This window comes from Chiloscyllium punctatum, chromosome 38 (assembly GCF_047496795.1).
Source record: "Chiloscyllium punctatum isolate Juve2018m chromosome 38, sChiPun1.3, whole genome shotgun sequence".
In the NCBI taxonomy this organism is placed as follows: domain Eukaryota; kingdom Metazoa; phylum Chordata; class Chondrichthyes; order Orectolobiformes; family Hemiscylliidae; genus Chiloscyllium; species Chiloscyllium punctatum.
In genome coordinates this window covers 36059873-36073349 of record NC_092776.1, presented here as the reverse complement: position 1 = coordinate 36073349, position 13477 = coordinate 36059873, and the positions used below count along the sequence as shown (strand labels likewise).

Sequence of the window (13477 nt, the reverse complement as noted above, 5' to 3'; positions counted from 1 at the left end):
AAACGTGGTGTTACATTTGCAACTTTCCAACTCCAGGTGCCATTATAGAATTAGCAGAATTTTGAAAGATGATCACCAAGGTATCTATTATTTCTGTTGTCATCTCTTTCAACACTTCAGGGTGAAAATCATCAGACTTTAGGGATCTGACAATTTTGAGTCACATTAATTTCTCCAATTCTACTTTCTTAAAAAAAACTAACAGATTGCTTTCAGTTCCATCCCCTCAATAGATCCTTGACTCTTAATTATTTCAGGGTGACATCATATGCCTTCCTTTGTAATGACACAGGCAAATTACTTACTTAGGTTCTCTATCATTTCCCTATTTCCAGTTCTTCTGTCTCTGCTTGTAATGGACACACATTTGTCACTGATAATATTTACCATTTAAATACCTATAGAAGCTTTGTTTTAATACTTCTTATTTTACATTTATGTACTAATCTCACTTTCTTTAGTGATTTTTTTGGTCCTCCTTTGCTGTATTCCAAAGTTGTTCTAAATGCCTGCCTTACAAATTTTTAGGCAGCTTTATGAGTCTTCTCCTTCAGTCTAATATGATCCTTGAGTAACGTTGTTAGCCAAGGCACTCTAGCTTTTCATATTGAGTATTATTGCCTTAAAGGAATTTTTTGTTTTGAAGTCAAGCATTAAATGCTGTAACTACTAGACTTTGCCTATTTATCGTCAAACATATTAAAGTATATTTCCAAATCACCATAGATGCCTTCTCCAATGTTCATGTATGCCCCTAATTAGATTTAAGATCCTATTTTCAGACTGAACCACAGTTTCTTCAAACTTAGCGGAAAATTTGATCATATTGTGGTCATTATTCCCTAAAAGCTTTTTTTCAGAACAAGGCTAATAATCAGCCCTTTATGTATAACACTATACCTAAAGTAGCCTATTCTATATATCTCAATATATTATTCAAGAAAAATTCTCTCAAACATATTCCTGGAATCCTTTCTCCACAGCAATAGATTTACCCAGTCTATATGTAAGTTGAAGTCACACAACACTCTTACTTCATGCACCTCTAATTTTCTTATTAATACCATGCTCCACACTACCAGTAAGAATGGTTTATAAGCCACCAATGTTGACTGCTCTTGCTGTTTCTTAATACCAGTCAGTACAACTTAGCTATATCTCACTTTAATTAGATTAGATTAGATTAGATTACTTACAGTGTGGAAACAGGCCCTTCGGCCCAACAAGTCCACACCGCCCCGCCGAAGCGCAACCCACCCATACCCCTACATCTACCCCTTACCTAACACTACGGGCAATTTAGCATGGCCAATTCACCTGACCTGCACATCTTTGGAGTGTGGGAGGAAACCGGAGCACCCGGAGGAAACCCACGCAGACACGGGGAGAACGTGCAAACTCCACACAGAGAGTCGCCTGAGGTGGGAATTGAACCCGGGTCTCTGGCGCTGTGAGGCAGCAGTGCTAACCACTGTGCCACCGTGCCGCCCACGAATTGAGAAGACCAAAACTATACACAGTATTTGAGATGAAGTCTCATGAATGCTCTATACAGTTTTAACAAACTTACCTATTTTTATTGCAGGAGAGTGAACTATGAAATCCAAATTTCCATTTGTCTTCCTAAATGCTTACTGTACCTGCATGTTTTTTTTTGGTGATTCGTGCATACGAATACCGAGTTCACTCTGTACTGTTACGCTCGACAGTCTGTCGAAATTTAAATCATTTTCTTCTTTTCTATTCTGCCTTTCAGCTTTGACATCACATGTTCCACATTGTACTCCATCTGCCATTTCTTTGCTCATTCACTTCACCTATCTATATCCCTTTTCAGTCTCTCTGTGCCTTCCTCACAGTATGCTTTCCTATTTAATATTTGTATTATCAGCAAATTTTACAATATACAGTTGGTCCCTTCATTCAGGTCATTAACATATATCATAAATAGTTGGGTCCCAGCTCTTATTTGTGTGACACTTCACTAGTTCACAGTTGACCAACCTGAAAATTTATCCCAATACTTTGTCCCATGTCAGCCAATCATGTATCCATGTGAGAATATTATCTCCATCTCTTATCTCATGCACTACAGTACTCTTTTGTGGCACACTATCTTATATTGTCTCGAAATTCAAATATACGTCTACTGGTTTCTCTCTGTACATCTTGCTTCTTACATCCTCAAAGTAATCGTAATAAGTTTGTCAAACATCATTTTCCTTTCGCAAAACCATGTCTGACTCGACCTGATTATATGACAATTTTCTAAATATCCTGCTACTATCTCCTTAATAATGGTTATAGTATTTTCACAACGACAGATGTTGATCTGAGTGGCTTCTAGTTTTCCGATTTCAGTCTTCTTTCTTCTTTAAATAGAGGTGTTACAATTTCAGTTTTCCAGCTGAGACTCTTTCCAGAAGACGAAATTTTGAAAGTTTGCAATCAATATATTCACTATCGCTACAGCCACTGTCTTACAACTCTAGGGTATAAGACCTTTTTTTGCAACATTTCAATACCCAAACCTTTCCAAACCTCACATAAGCCAAGAAAAATATTTTTCTGGAAATCCAATACTTTTCCCCAAATTTCAGAATATTAATGTAATAGTTAATTTAAAAAAGAAATGTGCAAATCGCTATTTTTCCATTGCAAAACTCTATCAAAATCATCAAATTCTTTCTGCAAAGAAACAGCAGTAAAATGAAAGAACAGTTTTACGGTTTCAGCATAGAATTTTCTTTTAAACAACCAGAAGCACTACCAATTCACCTTGTAATTTCAAATAAATACTTATCATGTTACTGATTAAGGGTATTGTAAACTACATCTTTGTGTAAAATTGTATTAAAAAACTGTATATTAAATTTTTGTAAAATGAAAAATTGGAAACCACTGAGTCAATCTGTTTTAATTGGGTTCCTATGGAATTGCCATACAACTACATTTTTCAATATACTGTCCCAAAGGTCCCATGCACACTTGTAAAATATAGTTCAAATAGCCTGAATTGTTTTTACATTGGAGCATTCACAGGCAGATCAATTACTCCATATACCAGCTTAACTATTAGTGGCAGGAGATGTTACCATACCATATCATAATCTTTAACTGATCTATGTCACATTCACTCACTAGGGAAATATCGCACTTAAGACACATACTATAAACGTCTGTTTAAAACTACCTTCAGATTCTATGATTTTCCTATCCCAATATGGTTATCCTTAGTGTTGTCTAAGAATCATTCCTGTGAGAGAAAAGAAATCAAACCTTAATACTTTCCGAGCCATTTCGCTTCTCATATTGATTTCAAGGATAAACAGAATCAATCATTAATAATTACATTAAGAGATGACCTGCAGGTTAATCATATTCCTTGTGACTCCAACTATGGAATTAACAACAGACCTCCTAGGCTATATTACCAATTGCTGAGAAACAATTTTTGATAATTGTCAGGAATTGATGCTCACAATTTGATTTAAAAACAGCAAGTTTAAGGGATTTACAGTTACCGTGGCATATAATGTAATCGGAGCAACATGTAATTTCAGTCAACTTTACAGGGGTTTTACTTTAAAATTCTATAATTAGTGCATATTACTCATTAGAAAAATAAAAGTAATATTTTCTGTTGAGTACTGTATATGTAACTGTTGGTAATGGGGAGGGACCATAATATTTATTTTTTGACGGTTATGCTGATCCATTTTCAAATGTGTGTGACCATCTTCATTATTCTTAGCATTTTCTTGTCATCAAATTTGACAGTTGTCATCTTGTTGTTGATAGAAAAATATGAAACCATAATGACTATAAAATTAATAATGCAATTGACTTCAATAAAAATCAAACTGCATATAGAGTCTAATGATATTCTAACAATGACCCTTCAACTCATTGTCAGTTGCTCTTCACACTCTCGGATGTGAAGTACAATAAACCACAGCCCAATTCATGAATAAGGTACGCTATCTAATATTTTGCAAAGAATCAACTATATTTCCCTACAAATAGTTTTAGTTTTTTTTTAGAAAACATAACTGTTCACATAGAATTTGCTCCAATTCTAAAATATCTTTCGTTTTGGATGGCAAAGCTACATACCAGCATTAGTACTACCTATATGTTACCAAAACACACCATCAAGAACCAAGTTGGAACCAAATAATCGAGCAGACATTAGACACGTAGCAATATTATATACTCAGTTCAGTTCACTGAGTGTGGTTATATACTGAAATCAATTGATCAAGTATTTTTCTCTGAAACTTCAAATGCTTCTGAAGTTTGCACAAGTTACACACAGTCACAGGGTTCATTCAATATTTTGAAATTTATACCTGCTCGATTTTCCTACTTCTTCAAATAAATTACTCATTCATGCCCTAACAAGCCGAATAAACCATTCTGACTCAAAACAAAGGGCCAGACTTCACTCAGCAGCAAGAGAATGGCACCAAACTGTTCAAACTGAGCCCCTTCCCAGATCTTCAATGTTTTGGTGTCCTTGAACCGACTGTGATTCAAAAGCACACTGTTCTCTTCAGGGATCCTGGGACATGTGTGTACCGGACAAGGAACTAAGTATCTCCTTAACAATAATGAGCTTCACAATCTTAACCAGAAAGTGAAGGTTTGACTATTTAATTCAAAGTTAAATTAAGTTAAGAAAGCAGAGAGGGAAAGAAAGGTGCATGAGAGAGCGAGAGAGAGAGATACAAAAAGAAAAATCAAAGCAAAAACTTGTCTTTTTTTTGGAATCTCAATTGAATTGAAAGTCACATGCACTGAGGCACAGTGAAAAGCTTTGCTTTGCATGCAATACAGGCAGATTAGATTAGATTAGGTTACTTACAGTGTGGAAACAGGCCCTTCGGCCCAACAAGTCCACACCACCCCGCCGAAGCGCAACCCACCCATACCCCTACATCTACCCCTTACCTAATACTACGGGCAATTTAGCATGGCCAATTCACCTGACCTGCACATCTTTGGAGTGTGGGAGGAAACCAGAGCACCCGGAGGAAACCCACGCAGACACGGGGAGAATGTGCAAACTCCACACAGAGAATCGCCTGAGGCGGGAATTGAACCCGGGTCTCTGGCGCTGTGAGGCAGCAGTGCTAACCACTGTGCCACCGTGCCGCCCAAATGACAGAGTTAAATAGCGTAGATAAGTAAATAATAGGTAAACAGCGGCAACAACCAAAACACAGGTACAGGCAAATGCTAAGAGTTTGTGAGTCCATTCAAAATTCTAACAACTCTCAAGTAGAAACTGTTTTGAAACCGGCTGATGCATATATTCAGGCTTCGGTACCTTTTTCCCGATGGTAGAGGTTGTAGAAAAGCATTGCCAGGGTGGGATGGATCTTTGAGAATGCTTTGAGAACCTATAGATATACACACTTTTATAGTTAACTGTAAATGCCAGAAATATTGCTATGTAAGAATTGAGAATGAGAACACTTAAGAAATCTTTTTACATTGGCTTTAGGGTAACTTAGTGAGTATATATCTTGCAAGTATGGTAGCGTTTCACACTATTCCTGGTATTTCATACTGAGTCCAACAGCAATACTTTCATGGTGTAGATTCTGGAGGTCCAAGGTATTCTGGACAGCAACTACCTAATTTCCACAAATAACTGGACTTTCACCTGCCAAAGGTTGGTAACAAACGCAGAAAGTAGGAGAAACTAAGCAAGTCCAGCAGCATCTGTAAAAAGAGAAACAGAGTTTATGTTTTGAATCCATTATGACTCTTCTTCAGAACAGTCATTCAAAATGTTAACTCTGTTTCTCTCTCCATAGGTGCTGCCAGTCCCGCTCAATTTCTCCAGAATTCTCTGTTTGTTTCAGATATCCAGCATCCACAGTATTTCACTTTGAGTTTTGTCAAATGCTTGTGTCTGGATTACTCTTTCACAACGGTGAGCACTCACTGTGAGTTGTATATTTAAGTTGTTTTTAAGATTATATCCACAGACGCTTTTACATGCCAATGGGCATTTTGTTTCCAACACCAAATTCATTAGTGATACTCTTTTCCTTTATCCTCCCACATTTCTGAATCATTAACAGTTTAAAAGCAAAGCAGGTCTGAGGGAGTGTAGCAATTGTGTTTAATACACAGGTTATGGGCAAGAACTAGAATTTCACTTGACCAATATTAAAAAACAACTATAGAAATCAGTATGGCTGAGTTAGGAGCTATAGGCTTGTTTCACTATTAAATTAATCCAAGACACATTAAAGACAGCACTTCCCTTCAACTGATAATCACACAATTACGCTCACTACAAAATCAAGCCTCATGGTGATGACATATAAATAACATTTGTGTAAAAGTCCCTAAAATAAAATTAACAAACATCACCACCGTCAAGATATAAACCATGAACGCAGCCATTTATTAGTCGGAAGAATACAGAACCAGCCAGCCCACAATACTCAACCAGACCATAACTGCAAAACCCAAAACAAAACATTTACCCTAATGTGGGATTCTGTGATTAAGCAATGGTACTGAACAATCTCAAGTGTGCTAATAACTACACTGACAACCAATTGGACGCGTAACATGGTTTATTTATAAATGCCAAAATCAACATACATTCATATGCAGGCAATTATGTTCAAGTCTTGCACCTTTTTTATAAAATTACCCAGAAGCAAGCTTAGCTTATAGTTTCCCATTGCATTTTCCAAGATATGACTTTGACTGAGGCATATCTGTAAAAGGAATCAACACCCATTTCCTCCTGCAATTTAAATTACCGTCATTATTTATCAAGTTTGGCATTCTTGTTTTATCTTGGAGAGTGCAAGATTAAAACCTTCGGCAACATGTCTCTAATTTGTTTCACTGAGCTTTATTTTAAAGAGGAAAATGAAAGAGCATTTTGTCTTTCCATTACATTTAAAATATAGTCAGCTATTTCAAGAAGGTGATTTTGTAGACCAAGTTCTATGGGAGAAGGTAGCATTGTATAGAAAAATTAAGTAAAAACCAACATATTATTACAAAATAACATTTCAATGCACAATTTAAAAGGTCAAAAATCACACAACATCAGGTTATAGTCCAACAGGTTTATTTGGAAGGACTAGCTTTCGGAGCACTACTCCGTCATCAGGAGCAGTGTCCCAAAAGCTGGTCCTTCCAAACGAACCCTGTTGGACTTTAACCTGGTGTTGTGTGATTTTTAACTTTGTATACCCCAGTCCAACACCGGATTCTCCAAATCAATTTAAAAGAGATATTCTAATTGTCAATTTCTTTTTTCGAGACTGGTATTATCATTTGTATCACATTCTTGAAAATCATGACATTAAGTAAAACAACTATAAGCAAATCACATTTTCCTGCTGTGAGATTATTCTCATCATAAAATAAACACTAATATATTAAGTTACAAAAGTTTACATTGACAAATTCCTATTTTATTAAATGAATTAATTTTGCAAAATATCCAATTGTGGAATTCGGTCAATGTTCGACATTATTAGTTTCACACAATCAGACTTGCTGGGTGCGGCTACTGCCTTGCTTCTTGAAAACAACAAAGAGATATGCTCAAGGAGGTAAAAACAATGACTGCAGATGCTGGAAACCAAAGTCTGCATTAGTGGTGCTGGAAGAGCACAGCAGTTCAGGCAGCATCCAAGTAGCTTCGAAATCGACGTAGAGGTGCGGGATGTAGACGAGATGCGTTGGAGGGCATCTTTAACCACGTGGGAAGGGTGGACCATCTCTGACACCTCCCTCCCCTTCCTGGACCTCTCCATCTCCATTAATGACAACCAACTTGACACTGACATTTTTTACAAACCCACCGACTCCCACAACTACCTGGATTACACCTCTTCCCATCCTACCTCTTGGAAAAATGCCATCCCGTATTCCCAATTCCTCCGCCTCCACCGGATCTGCTCCCAGGAGGACCAGTTCCACCACAGAACACACCAGATGGCCTCCTTCTTTAGAGACCGCAATTTCCCTTCCCACGTGGTTAAAGATGCCCTCCAACGCATCTTGTCTACATCCCGCACCTCCGCCCTCAGACCCCAGCCCTCCAACCGTAACAAGGACAGAACGCCCCTGGTGCTCACCTTCCACCCTACCAACCTTCGCATAAACCAAATCATCCGCCGACATTTCCGCCACTTCCAAACAGACCCCACTACCAGGGATATATTTCCTTCCCCACCCCTTTCCGTCTTCTGCAAAGACTGTTCCCTCCGCGACTACCTGGTCAGGTCCACGCCCCCAAACAACCCACCCTCCAATCTTGGCACATTCCCCTGCCACCGCAGGAACTATAAAACTTGTGCCCACACCTCCTCCCTCACCTCTATCCAAGGCCCTAAAGGAGCCTTCCACATCCATCAAAGTTTTACTTGCACATCCACTAATATCATTTATTGTATCCGTTGCTCCCGATGCGGTCTCCTCTACATTGGGGAGATTGGACGCCTCCTAGCAGAGCGTTTTATGGAACATCTCCGGGACACTCGCACCAATCAACCACACCGCCCCATGGCCCAACATTTCAACTCCCCCTCCCACTCTGCCGAGGACATGGAGGTCCTGGGCCTCCTTCACCGCCGTTCTCTCACCACCAGACGCCTGGAGGAAGAACGCCTCATCTTCCGCCTCGGAACACTTCAACCCCAGGGCATCAATGTGGACTTCAACAGTTTCCTCATTTCCCCTTCCCCCACCTCACCCTAGTTCTAAACTTCCAGCTCAGTAACTGTCCCCATAACTTGTCCGGACTTGTCCTACCTGCCTATCTTCTTTTCCACCTATCCACTCCACCCTCTCCTCCTTGACCTATCACCTTCATCCCCTCCCCCACTCACCCATTGTACTCTATGCTACTTTCTCACCACCCCCACCCTCCTCTGGCTTATCTCTCCATGCTTCAGGCTCACTGCCTTTATTCCTGATGAAGGGCTTTTGCCCGAAATGTCGATTTCGAAGCTACTTGGATGCTGCCTGAACTGCTGTGCTCTTCCAGCACCACTAATCCAGAAAGAGATATGCTGTTTAAAACAATCCTTAAGGCTTTCAGATACTTGGTCTACAAACCTAACATCACACCAGCGCTGAAACTCACATACCACATTCTAATTTGAGAGACAGACAAAATGTCTTTTTGGCTTGATGACAAATTTAAGTTTTCTAGTTCAACTTGCGTGTACTGGAAATTACAAATATTAATGCACAGGACCATGTTCTTTACAGACAGAAAGAGTTTGTACACATCCAGCATCTGTTCAACTCAACAAAGTAATTGACACCCATTCTCTGATTGATTTCCTGGACAAAGCCTTGATCAATCAGAGTCAACCTGCAATGTTTAAAATTTAAACAAAGCTTGACTATCAGTCATCATTAACTCATGCACTCTCCATATCAATACTTATACCATTCAGAAACTGTTCATCAAAATGGTTACTTTGGTACTTCTTGTCAATTGTCCTGATAAGTACAAGACCAAAACCGCTGATAAAACTTTTTTTTTCCAGCAATAGTCAAGTAGTCTACTACAAAATATTAAAAGCTTAAAATATAAACAAGATTTAATAACTTTCTACATACTGTGCTTCCTGCTGACCACACATCCTGTTTTCAGAGCTTTCTTGGTCGCTTTGGCCCTTTCCTCTCACCAGCCCTCCAGCTAGAAGCCTTTCTCCACTCCCTAACCTACACTCCTGATGTTTTTTATTCTCACTGAACCTTCCACTCATCATTCCCCTCTCCTGACTTCTGGCTGTGAGTAAGGCCTCAAGAGATGAACTGCAAGAGGCAGCGGAAGCAGTTCTGACTTGCAGAAGTTGAGTTCTCTTCAAGTGAGTTTGCAATCAACTTCACTTTCTTAAACCATCTCCACCAGAACTTTACAATCATAGGGAATGGCTCCAACAGAGGTGAAGTAAACAAGGCCTCTGCACCAGTGGTTTTATGGGGCGAAGAGAAGTCATGTTCCAATCAGGTCGAATGAACAAATTCAATCCATTGTTGATTAACTTGCCTTGTCAGAAAGACCTGTTCACAGGGTATCACTGATCAAAAAGGGGTGAAGTTGATCGTAAATCCATTTGAAGAGAACTTACTTCATGTAAGTCAAAGCTACTCCTGTTGCCCCTTGCTGCTCATCATCACAGCTTTCATTGGCAGCAAGGATTCAGGAGAGGGAACCAGAAAGCAGGACAGTCAGGGAGGGAGAGGCTTGGCAAGAGGAAGGATTGTAAAGGAGGTTGAGTCAAGGACCAGGAGAGGTCATATGCCAAAGAGTTAGGAGTGAAATAAAGAGTCTGTGAACAGAAAAGGCCACAAGGCTGAGGGTAAGCAGCAGGAGAGGCCACTCCAAGATGGCACCAATGGGTCACATGACCCTACTAGGAAACAAAGTTAAAATTAATGTTAAATGAGAACAGAAGTATAACCAAACTTCCAATGTTAAAGCAAACCGAAGTAAAACAGGACAATGTTAAACAGAGATTCAACATTGTAATTGTATCGCCTACACAGAAAATAACTATTCAGTTTCCATTTTCTTCATGATGGCCTTATGTTTGCCCATGTTGCACAAGATTGACGGTCAAAGCACACCCTGACCAATTGCACCTGGCCAAGTTCTTGAAAACCTATTATACAAAATACAGCCAGATGCATCTCATAAAGCAATATTACTAAAGAAGGATTGAGAGAGGCACACGACTATTAGGAATCAGTTCATTCAAAGCTTTCAATTTATCATGACTACTTATGTTTTCAAAAACGTTTAAAGCAAATACTTTGTCAAGAAAAAATATTCAATATACATTATAAAGTATAAAAAAGTATTAGCAGGAAAGTTCAGGTAGTAATTCAATCCCAGGTTTTGGTTTTCTTCAAGCTACTGAAGTTTCTCACTCACACTTTATGATGTAATTGCAACTATTCAGTTAAAGTTAAAAGTACTGTCAAACATGTTTTGCTCTATATTTATTTCTCAAGTGGACAAACTATGCAACCTCCGAGGGCAAGAGACATAAACATATTAATATTCCTAAACAAATGAAATGAAAGCTGTGGTGCCAAGGTTCACCAACTATTTTTATCCTTCTCTTTTTCATTCTCATGGGAAGGGGAAAGGCAAAGGTGGTCCTGTCCGGTTATCAATGCCAAAATGTCGATAGCAAAATAACTCAAGAAGAGTTAATCAGTTTCATGGGCAGGTTGTTCACAAAATAAACTTATTTCCTCACAAACCCATTCCACCCTGCTCAAGGCTGATTTTGGTCTAATGATCACAACAACAAAATATACTTAAAGTCATTACCTGAATTTTGTCCTTTGTCACCTTGCACATCTTGCTTGCCTGCCCCACACCAAACCTACAAACTTACAAGCTCGGACTTTCCCCCAGGGGTGCGATGGGTTGGACCTCACCATTCTTTCTCTCTTAGCTCCTCCACTGTTGCTACATTGTCAGACTGCATGTTTGATATTCAATGGAAGGCGACTTTGATCAACTAAACAATGAGAAACAAAAGTCATTGTCTTTGGTTCTCTCTCTAAACTCTGTTCCCTAACGAATAACAAAATCCATTTGACCCAAAAGTGTGGTGCTAGAAAAGCACAGCAGGTCAGGCAGCAGCCGAGGAGCAAGAGAGTCAACATTTCAGGCAAAAGCCCTTCATCAGGAACTCTCCTGCTCCTCGAATACTGCCTGAGCTGCTGTGTTTTTTCCAGCACCACATTCTTGACTCTAATCTCCAGCATCTGCAATCCTCACTTTTGCGTAATCCATTTGATAGGCAACTGTATAAGGTTCAGCCAGACTGTTCACAATTTTGGTGTCATTTTTGACTCTGAGATGAATTTCCTATCATATAACCCCTCCATAACTGAAACTGCTCATTGTCACCTCCTTAACATTACTGAACTCCAACCTTGCATCACTTTAACCGAAGCTTTATATTTGACTATTCCAACATAATATTGTTTGGTAGCCCATCTTCTAACCTCAATAATAAAGTCATTACCTATGTTGTTAGCCACTGAGCTGCACTAGTAGCAAGACAAATAATGCCAACTTGTTTTCAACTCCCCCCCCACATGGCCGTGGTCCTCTCTAGCTCTGACATCTCCTTCAGCCCAAACTCTTAGTTCATCTAGTTCTGGCTCCTGAACATCATGCCTAATTGTACAAGTACTGGTGGCTGTGTCTCCAGCTGCCTAGACCCTGAGTTCTCGATTCCTTTCACATATCTCACTGCTTTTCTTTTCTCCTTTCAGACACTTCTTAAAACCAAGTTCTCCGACCAAACTTACAGCTCAATGTTAGATTTTATTTATTAAGATGGCTGTGAAGCATCCTCTATGTTTCACTATGTGGAGAGTGCAGTACAAATTCAATTTGATGTTATACAAAGAAAAGCACATGAACACAACAACATATGAATAACATACGTAAATCACTCAGTCCTTCAAGCCCGCTCTGCTATCCCATGAGCCCGATCTGCTCGTGTTCCAAATTCTACATTCCAGTGTTCCCTAATAGCCCTTGATTCCCTTGCTTAACCAGAATCTATCTAGCTCCACCTCAAAAATATTTAATGACCTATCTCCATCAGCCTTTGTTGCAAAGAGCTCCAAAGACGTACGACTCTCAAAGTAAAAAAAAGAAATACCCTTATTGGCGTCCTAAAGACCACCCCCCAACCCCCCAGTTCTGAACTCAGCTACAAGCATAAACCTCCCTTCCATGCCCACCTTGTCAAGTCCACTTTGGATCTTGCACGTTTTAAGCAAATCACCCCTCACCTCCTGAATTTTAGTTAAACCACAATCAGCTTTTCCAATCTTTCCTCCTCATGACTCACTCATTCCGGGGCCCAATCTAGTAAACCTGTTCTGATCTGCCTCCAATGCATTTACATCCTTCCTCAAACAAGAAGTGCAGGTAAAGCAGCTGGCGTTACATTGCAGTTTGGGGTGAGACCACATTTATGCACTGTGTAACCCATTATTTATTTACTGACCGAGATGAACTTGAAAACATACCAAAAAATTGCTAATTCTTTGGAAAACAAGGGGTTTGCAGGATATTAGCAAGGTGATGAAAATGATTGAGAGTGAAGATGAAATTTAATCAATAAGTCATGATGGGCAATTTTTTTTTTTACATAGAGGGTGATTCGCATATGGAATGAAACTGTCTGAGGAAGAGGTGGATGTGGATACAATTACAACATCTGAGAGGCATCTGGAGAAGCACATGAACAATAAAAGGTTTGGAGGGATATTGGCTAGGAGCAGGAAGGTGGGACTGGTTTAATTTGGGATTATGTTCAGCATGGTCCGTTGGATTGAAGGATCTATTTCCATGCTGTATGACTCTAAGTGTGAACTCCATATTTTGTGAAGTTGAGTAAAGCTCTCCTCCCCAACTGGAGAAACCTTCTCT

At 39.4% G+C, this 13477-nt stretch overlaps 1 protein-coding gene across 5 annotated transcripts in view; it reads right to left on the bottom strand.

The window, feature by feature from the left end:
- mgmt (O-6-methylguanine-DNA methyltransferase) overlaps positions 1 to 13477 on the bottom strand; it is a 412755-nt gene that overhangs the window by 374939 nt on the left and 24339 nt on the right. For 3 of the 5 annotated variants that reach the window (XM_072557616.1, XM_072557619.1, XM_072557617.1), the window contains exon 2: positions 3194 to 3256. The exons of the other annotated variants lie outside the window; for them this stretch is intronic. The gene's annotated coding sequence lies outside the window, so the exon portion shown is untranslated. The remainder of the gene's footprint in view (positions 1 to 3193; positions 3257 to 13477) is intronic. 5 annotated transcript variants of the gene reach the window in all.